Source organism: Castanea sativa, chromosome 10 (genome assembly GCF_040712315.1).
Source record: "Castanea sativa cultivar Marrone di Chiusa Pesio chromosome 10, ASM4071231v1".
Classification (NCBI taxonomy): Eukaryota; Viridiplantae; Streptophyta; class Magnoliopsida; order Fagales; family Fagaceae; genus Castanea; species Castanea sativa.
The window spans coordinates 15,899,539-15,912,796 of NC_134022.1; the positions used below are offsets into that span (position 1 = coordinate 15,899,539).

Consider the following 13,258-nt stretch of genomic DNA (forward strand, 5'->3'; position numbering starts at 1 on the left):
ATTTTTCTTTTCATCAAATTCAAGTCTTGATGTTTTTATATTTAGTGTGAAATTTTGTTATGCTCGACTAATCATGAGATGATGAAGCTCGCTCAAGCAGTAGAAGAACTTGCTCAAGCGAGATGAAAACTTGCTCATGCTAGTACACAGAAGCCTTACCTACCCCTGTTGGGTTACACGTGTGAGTAAAGTCCCACATTGAATAAAGATGAGAAGAATGAGTGGTTAATATAATATAATTGAGCACATACCCATTGAGCTTAGGCCTTTTGGGTTAAAGTGTGTTTCTATATGTTATATTAATTACTCAAGGAAGTTCCCCAAGGTGTTTATCCCCTCGACAAGTGGTATCAGAGCCCACAGTGGTGTGCGGCGAATGTGGTGAGGTGTTCATGGTCCCTACCCAGCGGGGACAGAGAAAGCCTAAACGGCCCACACACAAAAATTCTAGAGAAGAAAAAAAAATTAAAAAAAAAGCCCAACATAGGAATATTGCTAATGGTGCTATATAATGGTGTGATGTGAGGTTCCCATGGACATGGACATGCAGAGTTCCCATGGATGTGCGTGTGGGGTTAACACATGGTTCCCATGGATGGCGTACAAGAGACCCATGGATGACGCATTGATGAAGTAAAGCCCATTAGGCAAGGGGGAGTGAGTAGGACTTGTTCATGGCCCACAGAGAGGTCTTGAAGCCCATAGAGAGGCAGACTCACATGTGAGGGGGAGATTGTTGGATTACACGTGTGAGTGAGGTCCCACATTGAATAAAGATGAGAAGAATGAGTGGTTAATATAACATAATTGAGCACATACCCATTGAGCTTAGGCCTTTTGGGTTAAAGTGTGTCTCTATATGTTATATTAATTACTCAAGAAAGCTCCCTAAGGTGTTTATCCCCTCGACAAGTGATATCAGAGCCCACGGTGGTGTTCGGCGAAGGTGGTGAGGTGTTTATGGTCCCTACCCAGTGGGGACAGAGAAAGCCTAAATGGCCCACACACAAAAATTCTAGAGAAGAAAAAAAATTTAAAAAAAAAGCCCAACAAAGGAATATTGCTAATGGTGCTATATAATGGTGTGATGTGAGGTTCCCATGGACATGGACGTGTGGAGTTCCCATGGATATGCGTGCAGGGTTGACACGTTGTTCCCATGGATGGCGTACGAGAGACCCATGGATGACGCATTGATGAAGTAAAGCCCATTAGGCAAAGGGGAGTGAGTAGGACTTGTTCATGGCCCACAGAGAGGTCTTGAAACCCATAGAGAGGCAGACTCACATGTGAGGTGGAGATTGTTGAGTTATACGTGTGAGTGAAGTCCTACATTGAATAAAGATGAGAAGAATAAGTGGTTAATATAATATAATTGAGCACATACTCATTGGGCTTAGGCCTTTTGGGTTAAAGTGTGTTTCTATATGTTATAGTAATTACTCAAGGAAGCTCCCCAAGGTGTTTATCCCCCCGACAAGTGGTATCAGAGCCCACGGTGGTGTGCGGCGAAGGTGGTGAGGTGTTCATGGTCCCTACCCAGCGAGGATAGAGAAAGCCTAAACGGCCCACACACAAAAATTCTGGAGAAGAAATTTTTTTTAAAAAAAAAAACCCGACAAAGGAATATTGCTAATGGTGCTATATAATGGTGTGATGCGAGGTTCCCATGGACATGGACGTGCGGAGTTCCCATGGATGTGCTTGTGGGGTTGACACGTGGTTCCCATGGATGGCATACGAGAGACCCATGGATGACGCGTTGATGAAGTAAAGCCCATTAGGCAAGAGAGAGTGAGTAGGACTTGTTCATTGTCCACAGAGAGATTCAGCCCATAGAGAGGCAGACTCACATGTGAGGGGGAGATTGTTGGGTTACACGTGTGAGTGAAGTCCTACATTGAATAAAGATGAGAAGAATGAGTAATTAATATAACATAATTGAGCACATACCCATTGGGCTTAGGCCTTTTGGGTTAAAGTGTGTCTCTATATGTTATATTAATTACTCAAGGAAGCTCCCCAAGGTGTTTATCCCCCTGACAACCCCTTGCTTGAGGATCGTTGGAGCAAGATCTTGGAAACATAATCTTGATTTTATTTATTCTTAGTTGCAGCTGTCATTCAAAACCCTACTTAGAGAATCTATATAGAGCACATTAAACAAGATTTTTATTGAGTTAGAGACCCATAGAAAGGCCACAGCTATTGAGAGAAAAATCCATGCCTCCTCTTGTGCTCTCATGAGAAAACCATGCTAATTTATTAGATGTGCTTGTGATCAAAGTTCTTGGGTGCTTGAAACAACAGTGTTTTTTCTGGTGAGTTTATGATAGATTAAATCTTCAAGAAGGTGCCTTGGATGTTCTATTTAATGAAGCAGATGTATTATTTGTAGAGATGCATATAAAAAAGTTCAAGATTTTGAAGCTGTTGTGCACAAAGGTTATCTCTTTGATTGTAGAGTCTAGTCACAAAAGTTCTATTCCCAGCTTGTAAACTTGTTATTTTATAGTAGATTGCCTGGTTTTCCTATGAAGAGGTTCCTAATCGGTTTCCCAATTTGTCACCAAATCTTGTGTGTATTACTTTATGATTTGGTGAGTTGTGGTTAGCAATAATAATCTCATGAATCACATAATTGAGATAAATAGGTAATATACTAATAATGTTCCTGCATATTTAACTAAGGGGGTCAGAAGACTCTATCTGAACTACAATTTTCACTAACAATGTTTCTTGACTAGGAATTATATCTTCGAGTCAAACTTATTATCTGAGTCTCTTGGTTATAGAGAAAAGCTAGAATAATTGTGTGTTAATTAATTATTCTAAATGGTGAACATTTAAGTGCATGAAATAAATAATATTCCTGTATTTTTCATTGAGCATCCATTTTGGATACTTCTGTCACTCTTCATGTCCCTATATTTTCAACTTCAGGATCCTATAGTTTATAAAAATAAGTGACAATGTTTTCCTCTGCCTGCATGTTGGATGATTTATTACTTATAACGATGGGTATTTCATATCTATGTTATTTGGTGGGAACCAGGTGCCTCAATTAGTTTCTGCTTTCCTGTCATATCTCAATTAGTGTGAACTTTTAGCTACTGTATTATTTACTCCAGTTTGGATTTTTTGATGGTCCATAACTATGCACCTCTAGTCGAAACTACAACAAACTTGACATGTTTTGACGCAATTATTTTGAGGGTTTCTTGAAAATCGTGTAAACAAACATTTGTCCCCCAAAATGAACCATTTCTTTTTTTGGTTGAACAGACGATAGCATTAAAAAACTAAACAACAAAATCAGTACAAAGTCTGTTGGAGTAAACTCCATTATAGTCATCCTCCAAGGCGTTACACAAGTCCATAGGCAGACTAGAAAACAAGATGAACTCAGCCTCTTGATTAGCACATATTCTAGCTAACATATCAGCACCCCAGTGGGCCTGGAAGAAACAGTAGCTGAACTGAATTTGTAGGAATCTGGACGCCAAACGCTTGCAGTCATCCAATATAGGGGAAATTATATAGTTTACATGGTCAGAATTTTTAAACACATCCACAACCATTTTTGCATCAAGCTCAACAATAAGTAAGATATATTCATGTTGCAACAAAGCATCAGACCATCCCTCAGCCCCCAGAGTTCAACCACAAAGCTATTTGTTGAACCAATGTGCTTGGTGAAGCCCACAACCCAGCTGCCATGTTCATCTCTGATGATGCCCCCACAGCCAGCCCGCTCCATACTGCTCATAGACGACCCATCCATGTTCAACTTCTTCCACCCTGCTAGAGGTTTCTCCCACCTGATTCTTCTATTAATTTTTTGGACTGGATTCTTAGGTGAACACACATAATACAGAAATTCCAGCGTTTGGTTATAGATTTCTGAAAGCAGATTCAGGTTTGGGCTTTTTCTTTTGAAAACATACAAGTTTCTGCTTCTCCACAGACTCCACACAGCAAAGTTAAAGGTAATTCACCACTGTGGCTTCCCTTGAATGTAGCTGCTGCTTACTCTCCCATTGGACTGAAGTCATTCCTGCATATTGCTCATCCAAAAATCTCTATTTGTTTCCTTAACTCCTAACTGAATCCATACTTGTTTGGCTCTATGAAAATATCAAAGAGCATGCAAGATGGTTTCTAGTTCTCTTTGACAGATGGGACACCCCTCATCAACCGCCATTCCCCTTTTTGCAAGGCAAGTCTTGACACCTATGCTATTATGAACACACCTCAATAAGAAAGATTTAATCTTAGGTAGTGTCTCAGATTTCCAAATCCAGCTAGCATTAATGGGGTGCATAGTATCAACCTCCCTAGCAAGTGAATAAGCACTTTTAAGATCAAACATACCTCTAGCATTACCTACCCAAGCTAGTCTATCCCTTCCTCCACCCTCTATAGACATAGGAATAGCTTGAAAGATCGATTTAATGTCAGTAGGAAGATCAAAGGGAATTTAATTCCAATCCCAACCTGCATCTGTCAGAATGTCTTTTACTTCCCATTGACTTACTTCTTAGGTTAGAGGGTCATGGATCATCTGGCATAAAGGGTCTTTGCGTGTCCAATTACCTAGCGAAAAGCTGAGTTTGCTGCCCCTATCAATCACCCACATGCTACCTTTATTAAAAGTCTCCATGCCCTTTTAAATGGCTATCCAAATGTGAGAACAAGGCAATCGATTTGAATTGGCTGCATGAATTCTTCTATTGCTGCTGTACTTTCATTTAAGAACTTAAGCCCACAATGCATCTTCTTCTGTGTGAAGCCTCCTGGTTAACTTAGCAAGGAATGCAGTATTTCTGCCCTTTGCCTCCTATAAACCCAACCCACCTTCCTCTTTAGGCTTTGTAACCTTATGCCAACTGACCCATTGAACTTTCTTCGAAGTCTTCGATGAGCCCCATAGAAAATTTCCATTAACCCGATCAATGCCATCCAAAATTCTTCCTGGCAGATAAGTGCCTTGCATAATGTAAGATGGGATGGATTTCGATGAAGCTTGAATTAGAATAGCTCGGCCAGAAAAGGAGAGCATATTTGCTTTCCACCCCGCTTGCTTTTGTTTGACCCTATCCAAAATGTAATTGACTTCATGGGAGGGTGTACCCGAATGCTTAATGGGAAATCCAAGGTATTTACCAAGTGAGGGAGTGGATGCGAACCCAAGGATATCGTACAACGACTCTCTTGTATCTCTATCCACATTTGGAGAAAAGAAAGCTCTTGATTTAGTGATACTCACTGATTGCCCTAACATGTTGCAGAAATCATCAATGACATCTCTGATTGTGGAGCAATTCAACCCATCTACCTTCCCAAATAACACTAAATCATCCGCAAAAAACAGGTGCGAAAAGGCAGGACCGCTTTGGGAAGCCTTAACAAGTTGCCACATCTTTGCCTCACATTTTTCTAGGATAAGCTGACCAAGGTAATCCATATAAAGGATAAATAGATACGGGGATAAAGGGTCTCCTTGCCTGATCCCCCTTGATGGATAAATCGGATCTAAGGGTTCACCGTCGACCAATATTGAAGTTGAGACCGTGGACACACAACTCATAGTGATATCAATCAGATTGGCTCTAATTAACATATCTCTAATAAAACTCCACTCAAGCTTATCATACGCTTTCTCCAAATCAATTTTCAGAGCCATATTCCCTACTTTTCCTTTTTTTTTTGTGTACTGAGAGTGTGAATAATCTCTTGCACTATGATTGCATTATCAATGCCCTTCCTTCCTGGAACAAACACTGTTTGGAAAGGGGAAATAATCTTCTCCAAATGAGGCCTTAGTATAGCAACAATGATTTTGTGACCACTTTATAAATTGTATTGCATAAACTGATTGGCCTGTAGTTACCTAAGTTTCCGGTCCCTGAATCTTTGGAATAAGAGCAATGTGAGTCCTATTAAAAAAATCTGGCCCTTTTCTCTCTACAAACACCTTTTTCACCATATAAATCACTGAGTTGCCAACAATCAACCAAAATCTGTGGAAGAATCTCGCATGTAACCCATTCGGGCCCGGGGCTTTGAAGGCCTTGAGAGACCACAATGCAGATTTTATCTCTTCCACCGAGGCATCCCCACCAATGCTCTCCTTTTCCTCATCTGACAATCTGCCCTGCCAGCTAGTTGCAATGGGTGTTGACCAAGAAGCACTATATAAGGAGAAGGTATACATGTTATTAAAACCACTCCTGATGAAATCTTTAATTCATTTTCCTTATACAGCCACTCCCCCACTAAATCTTTGATTGCCAAAATCTTATTCCTCTTCCTCCTAACTAGGGTAGACACATGATAGAATGCAGTATTCTGATCTCCTTGGATCATCTAATTAACTCGAGATTTTAGAGCCCAAATCTCTTCCTCTTGATTCAACACAGTGTCAAGCTCTTTTAGCAACTCTCCCTCTAAAGTAAGAAGGAAATTTGAGGGTCTAACTACCATAGCCCGTTGAATGCCATTTAATCAAGCCATAATATATATATATATATATATATATATATATATATATATATATATTTTTTTTTTTTTTTTCTTCACAAAAACATTCCCAAACTGATTCCTATTCCATTTTTCTGCCTCCCTAGTGAAACAATCTATGGCATTCACAAGCATGGGGTAATTTCTCCACACTTGAGACACTATATTAGGAAAAGACGGGTTTTATAACCAACAAGTCTAGAATTTAAAAGGTCTCTTCCTATGTGTTATAAAAACCCGGCAGCCTAGTTATAGCTCTCCCACGTGCGAGATTGAGCTCCAAATATTACATTTTTCGACACAACCCCCAAAATAATTGTCCCCAAATATTTCACCCTTGAAATGAAGGCCAAAGCTCAAAATAAAAGCATAAAAATGAGTTTTTGTTCAGTGAGAAAACTCATTTTTGTTGATTTTTAGATCTCCTCTCTCTCTCTCTCTCTGAGAAAACTCAAAGAGCTGAGGCGCAGTGGTTGACAATTAGCTTAGACGATGATCTCATTGGCAATCTCATCTCCAACAACTAGCAGAGGTGCGGTTGTTGGCTATCTCAGCTCTGCCGCTTCTTCATTGGATTACAGGTCTCTCTAATCTATTTAACTCTCTGTTTGTTTCTCAAGAAATTTTTTTGAATGAAATTACATTTCCTATTACTAATTGTTAGTTGATTACTTTATTGATTTATTGGTTTGATTGAGAAAATTTTGTGTGAATTCTACATTTGCTAATTACACTGTGGAGCCAATGAATTTAGGGGAACTCACTGAAGGAAAAATTCTGGTTTTGTATCTCATACAAAACCCACAGCGGAAGCAACGAACTATGATCTATTTCATTCATGATTGATAACGTGCACTACATAAATTTCAGAATTTAAGAACAAGATAGCGTACCTTGGTGTGGAGAAATTCAAAACAAAGATTAGAAGCACTTGGGAACACTTTTAATCTTCACTCCAATTCCACTTTACGCCCAAGATGTGTGGTCTCTCAATCAGTTTTTCAAAAGGGAGAATGAAAGTGTGTCTCACACTTTCTCACACACCGTTTCTTTTTCTTTTCTAAACTCTTTTTATAAAAATTCTGTATGTTTCTCCCTTTATAACTAACTGATTATCTAATTGGGCTGGCCTATTGGGCCTTTCCAATTGGGCTTTAGTGTGTGGCTTGGAGTGGGACCAAAAGGGACCAATAAGACACTAGCTCCAATGGGCCTTGGGCCTTTCCGTCAACTCTTGACAAGTCCAAAGTTACCATTAATTATATTTAATACCACTATATAAATATAATTGCACTCTAGGCCTTATTAATAAATTATATCCCAAGATTTTATTATACACGTAACCCCTTCATAAAATATTCGTAGTAACACAAAGTCATAAACGTAGACTGTCACTTTGTAAATTACTACATCTTATCCTTGAGTACCCGGTTTAATTCTTTAAAGTTATTCATTATATATTTATGAATCCAATTTCATAAATATATATACTTTAGTAATTTCTTACTAAAGTGGTTAGGTCTAACTCTCTGAATAACTGAAACCATTAAACTTATCTCAAGGGAATATTTTATATCTCTATCAAGAGACTATGAATTCCATATTGAGAATATATGTTCCATCAACACTAAATGTGGCTGCCCAACATACTGAGGTTTTGACCGTCACTTCAGGTCTCACTCCTGATATATCAAAGCAACCTACACTTCATGATCAGGTCCATTATTCTCTCAGGATTAAGAGTTCATGCAAATAGAAGTCGTGAGATTTATTATTCATTTGACAGTCGTTAGGAGAATAATAAATCTCACAGCGGTCCAGTTCAATGTGTTTTAACTCTTAAAACAAATCAACATATCAACTAGAAGTTTCCACTTCCATGATCAAGACAAATCATCTTAGTTGACACGTTATAGTCTTCGCAGATGAAATGCCCAATTTCATCACCGACTACGAACTATAAATTCTGAGTGTACAAAGAACTTGTGATTTACATCTTCTGTGACTTTTCACATAAATCACATACAATGCATCTCATGGACTACATGATAATGTCCTATATTCATGTAATTATTATTTTAGATAATAATAAAATAACTTTATCAATCACAATATTAAGTCATACATCATGTCATACATAATGTCATACATAATATCATACATAGCATCATACAATAGGATTTAAGGGCACTAATTCTAACACTCACTTTGCTCAAGGTAACTTTTCTCTTTTTCTCTGTTTGTTTACTGAGAAAATGAATGAAAATTTCATGCTTATGTGGAACCTTGGTGGTTAATGTCTATATGCCTTTGATTTCAGAAAGAGCAATAGTTTTACCCCAAAAAATTCAAAGAAAATTAAAGAGGAACAAATATAATACGAGAATTAAAACTCTGAATAGTTTGTTATTGAAGAATCAATCTCTGATTGTAGCATTCTATTGTCTAGCGGATATTGGAATAAATGTGTTCTTGTTGTGAATCTTGTAGTTTCGGTAGAATACAGAAACTTGTGTAGCTTTATGTCTGAATCTTACTTGCAAAGCATTGCAATGAGTCTGAAACTACTTGGCAGGGTCCGATCATATTTGTGGATTTCAAATTTCTGATTATGGATTGCAATCCTTTAGTTTTCATCTTTGTAAAAATGTCTCTCTTAAATGGTAAGTCTTTCCAGGCCACTTACCAAAGGAAATTGCTGATTACTTAAATAAGATGGGTGCAAGGATACCAGTCAAAAAAACTAGGAAGGCTACCATAGAAGACCTCACAAAGATTCAAGCATTGACTCATTTTTGGAGTATGTATTTCTTTCAAAGAGAGCATTTATAAGGTATAGTCTGCTGCAAAAGTGTAATAATATGTTTCTTCATTATTCTAGTATGAGTGATATAATGTTCACTATTCTAGTTTTTTAGCCTCACTGTTTCTCTCTCTCTCTCTCTCTCTTTTGTTGATGGGTGTAGAAATCTTGGTAACAATCCGCTGAATAATGGGTTGAGTGATATGTTTGGAAAACTTTCAAAACTGAAAGAGATGTTAGAATTATTAACATGGCAGATCCTAACTCTGTTTGTTTACAAGTCCTCTCTCTTTAACTCTGTTTGTTTCCCAAGAAAAAAAAATGAATGCTCTACTGTTTTGATTTATTTTTTGTGTATTGAGGTATCTTAGGTTCTGAATTCTTTAAAATTGATGCCTCTCAATGTATCATATGAGTTAGTATTGATGCAGATTTTGTGGTTTTGATCTGAGAGTTTGATGTTGATTTTGAAAATTCTATGTTTATGTTTATCTAATTTGATAATTAGTATGTTACAACAAGGAGCCTTTTGGCTAATTTGACCTGCAATTGGTGGTTCTTGGAATTGGAGTGAATAGGAATATATGTTTGTTTCTCTATGCAATGACTAATATATTATTGGTTCTGTGAAAATGCAATTCATATGCTTATTTTTCACTACAATAACTTGTTGCATGCTTCTTTAGTCATTTGATTCCTTAAGAGTATGTTATAGTAATTGATTATGAACATTTCTTGAATATATAATTTCTAGTTCAATGCAGTTTGGAAGTTTAGAGGAGTTCTAGGAAGAGTTTAAGGATATCAATCAAGAGGAGCAGAGTTCAAGCAGGGAGCTATGCTGAACAAAAGTTATTATATGAATCACCATCTAGAGTTTTTATGGTAGCCTTATATTACATTTCCTTCTAACTCATCAAGGACTATGACTTTGTCATGCAGGGTGGTTAGGATAAGTTGAATGTGTGAAGTAAATTGGGAAGCTTTTCATGCATTGTGCTGAAAGCAATTCAGCCAAGCATAAGAGCATGTGTCTTGTTTGCAGCTTAATTTTATCAATTCCTGAAATACACTTTGAACTGATTATTGATTATAGATAGCATTATGTAATATCCATTATGGATAAAATTTTCAGAGACATTTTAGTAGCTTATGGTGCATTTACTGTGTTAATTGTAATGCCATAGATGCAGGTAAGCTCTAGATGAATTTGCTATAGTACACAACATTGGATGAAAGTTTTATATTGCATGACTTTTGATCTTACACTTTTTTTTGGGTTAAGAGGGAGTTGAAACAATGATATGGCTAAGTGTGATACTGTTTGTAATGCCACTGTATAGATCCATTAACTCTTCTTTCTCTCCCTACTCTTATTATTAGTTTTTTAGTTAAACTATGATATGCATTATGAGTTTTTTAGTTTGTTTATGTTGTTTTTCCTGGTTGTTTTTTGGCAAATCCTGCTACTTTTCTTAATGTTTTCCTTCTAATTGATCCATTCTATGGCCCTTTTTTCTAGTGAAGATGTCTAAAGTGGGGCAAAGTACTGACTTGTGTTATAAGGTATGTTTCACTGGTATTTATGGGACTAACTTTTTGTGGTATGGGGCAAAATACTTACTTTTGGGTATTTTGTGTTGCTTCTCTTGAGTAAAGTTTTAAACCACTTTTTAAAATTATCTGAACCTATATGCCAAAACCCAATATGCCACATTTACATTCCTTTGTTGTTTGAAATTGTATTATAAGGAGCTTTGAATTTGCAGGAAGGATCACTATCACATTAATTTGATGGTAGAATTTAACTGTCTTGAGGTATAGGATATCTAATTTTTATTAAACATATATCACTACACCTTTAAATAGTGGTACCTTCTATTGAAATAAATATTTGGTTGATGTGGGTAATGGTCTAGTCTATTTTATAATTTGTTGTCAAGAGATTTTAAAGTTGAAATTCGATTGCAATGTCCAAAATTTGGAAGTGATTGGGCCACTTCATTCAAACCTTTTGGGCACAAGAAACAAAAAATGAAATTTGCTCCTAAACTAAATAATACTTTTTTATATGCCATTGCAGGCAACAAAAGAGAGGTTAGAACTAGGGGGGCGTCCATCATTCGGGAATCTCCTAACTTTGATAATCAAAAGTTTCTCACCTTTGAAGCAGTTACTCCAAGGTCATCTAACATACCAAATGCACCTTCGTATAGAGTAGACACCAGATGAGCCCAAAAATAGGAGAAATTATATAGTCTTTTAGTGGACCACGTCACTTGTCTACCATTCTACTAAAAGACTCTCACTTGTTTAAAATTGCTGAGTCAGTAATTAATTTTTGTTTAAATTTTTTTTCTATCTCAGCAATTTTAAACAGGTGAGAGTCTTTTAATGGAATGGTGGACTATGTCACTTGTCCATCATGAGAACCTTATAATTTCTCCAAAAAGAGTTATTTCGATAAGCTATTCATGGAACACATTCATCTATATAATATCTAAAAACTAAAGGGTAGCATTTATTGTTACTATACTCTTGTAGTATTTCAATTTATTTCGGTTAACTTTAGTCCATTTCAATCCATTTGATTCATTTCGATACACTTGAGAATACGAATGTATAGGTTTTGTTCGAAAATACTTATTTTAAATCTGAATTTATTAAAAAATATAGATACTATCTGTTTTCTAAATCTTTATAAAGCCCATAATACTTTTACAATGAATTTTGTGGGAAAGTGCTATTTGAAGGTCTGTTTCCACAACAAATTTCACTATTACAAAAATCACCCCTCCTTTGTAAGACATTGAGAAGGTATTATGTTTGGTGTGAATTGGAGTAGCCTAGAAAATGAGCGATTGAGGAGAGGATCAATCAGATTACTAATCAACTTAAGGGAGTGGAAGGATAAAAAATCGACAACTCAAATTGGCTTTTCCATAGAGAAAGGAATCAACTACCCTAATGTTACTTTGGTTAATGTATGCATAAAGCTTTGTGATATTAATTCATAAACTGCTTACATGAGAAGCCTCATATCTCAATGTTTTTTTGGTTTGATTCAACGTATTTCAGCATCATGAAAATTATTTACACTACCACACAAATACATGAGAAGCCAAAAAAGAAGTTTATGAATTAATATCACAAATATTCCAACCTCATATCTCATGGGTAATTATTGGGTACTACGAAATATCATAAATGCATACTTCTTCCTCTCACATAATTGTGGGTCTTACTAATTAAATTTATAGTTGAACCCACAATTTATATGAGAGGTGGGAGTACGCATTTATGGTACTCCCGAAATATTCAATAATTTTTCCATATCTCATATACAATCATCATAAGAGCATTCTCATCAGCTCTCTTATAAAAAAATGTCATTTTGACACACCTAAGACCTACTTTATTATTTTAACACACCATTTTACAATTCACCATTTATCCCATCTTCTATTTATTGATTCTAAACATTAAAATAATATATACAAATATTAAAATAACATTAAAAAAAAACCCACCATATAAATGTATTTCTACGGTCACTTCCACAAACTCACTGCCACGGTGCCACCCCCACCACAGCCCACCACTGATACAAACCCACCACACATCCCACCATTGTTACAAATCCATCACCACCAACCAAAATCAAACAACCAACAACAACCAAAATCAACCAACCATTATTATAAACATTGCCACAAGCACCAAGAGAGAGAGAAAGAGAGATCGGTGAGGTGGAGAGAGAAGACGTTGGTGGCTCTAGGCGAGACATCTCCAGGTGAGATCGGCAGCTCCAGGGGAGATTAGCTTCAGCAACTCGAGGTGGCTTTGGGCAAGATCGGCTTCAGGTGGCGTTAGGCGAGATCGGTTTCAACAGCGGCTTGAGGATGAGAGAGAAGAGGGAGCTGTGGAGGACGA

The 13,258-nt window shown here is 36.8% G+C and overlaps 1 long non-coding RNA gene across 1 annotated transcript; it reads left to right on the top strand.

The window, feature by feature from the left end:
• Positions 1-6,920: 6,920 nt before the first annotated feature.
• LOC142614126 (uncharacterized) lies at positions 6,921-10,575 on the top strand. The gene is made up of 3 exons (XR_012840365.1): positions 6,921-7,103; positions 9,200-9,355; positions 10,090-10,575. It is a non-coding gene; the product is annotated as an uncharacterized LOC142614126 (long non-coding RNA).
• The last annotated feature ends 2,683 nt before the right edge of the window (positions 10,576-13,258 follow it).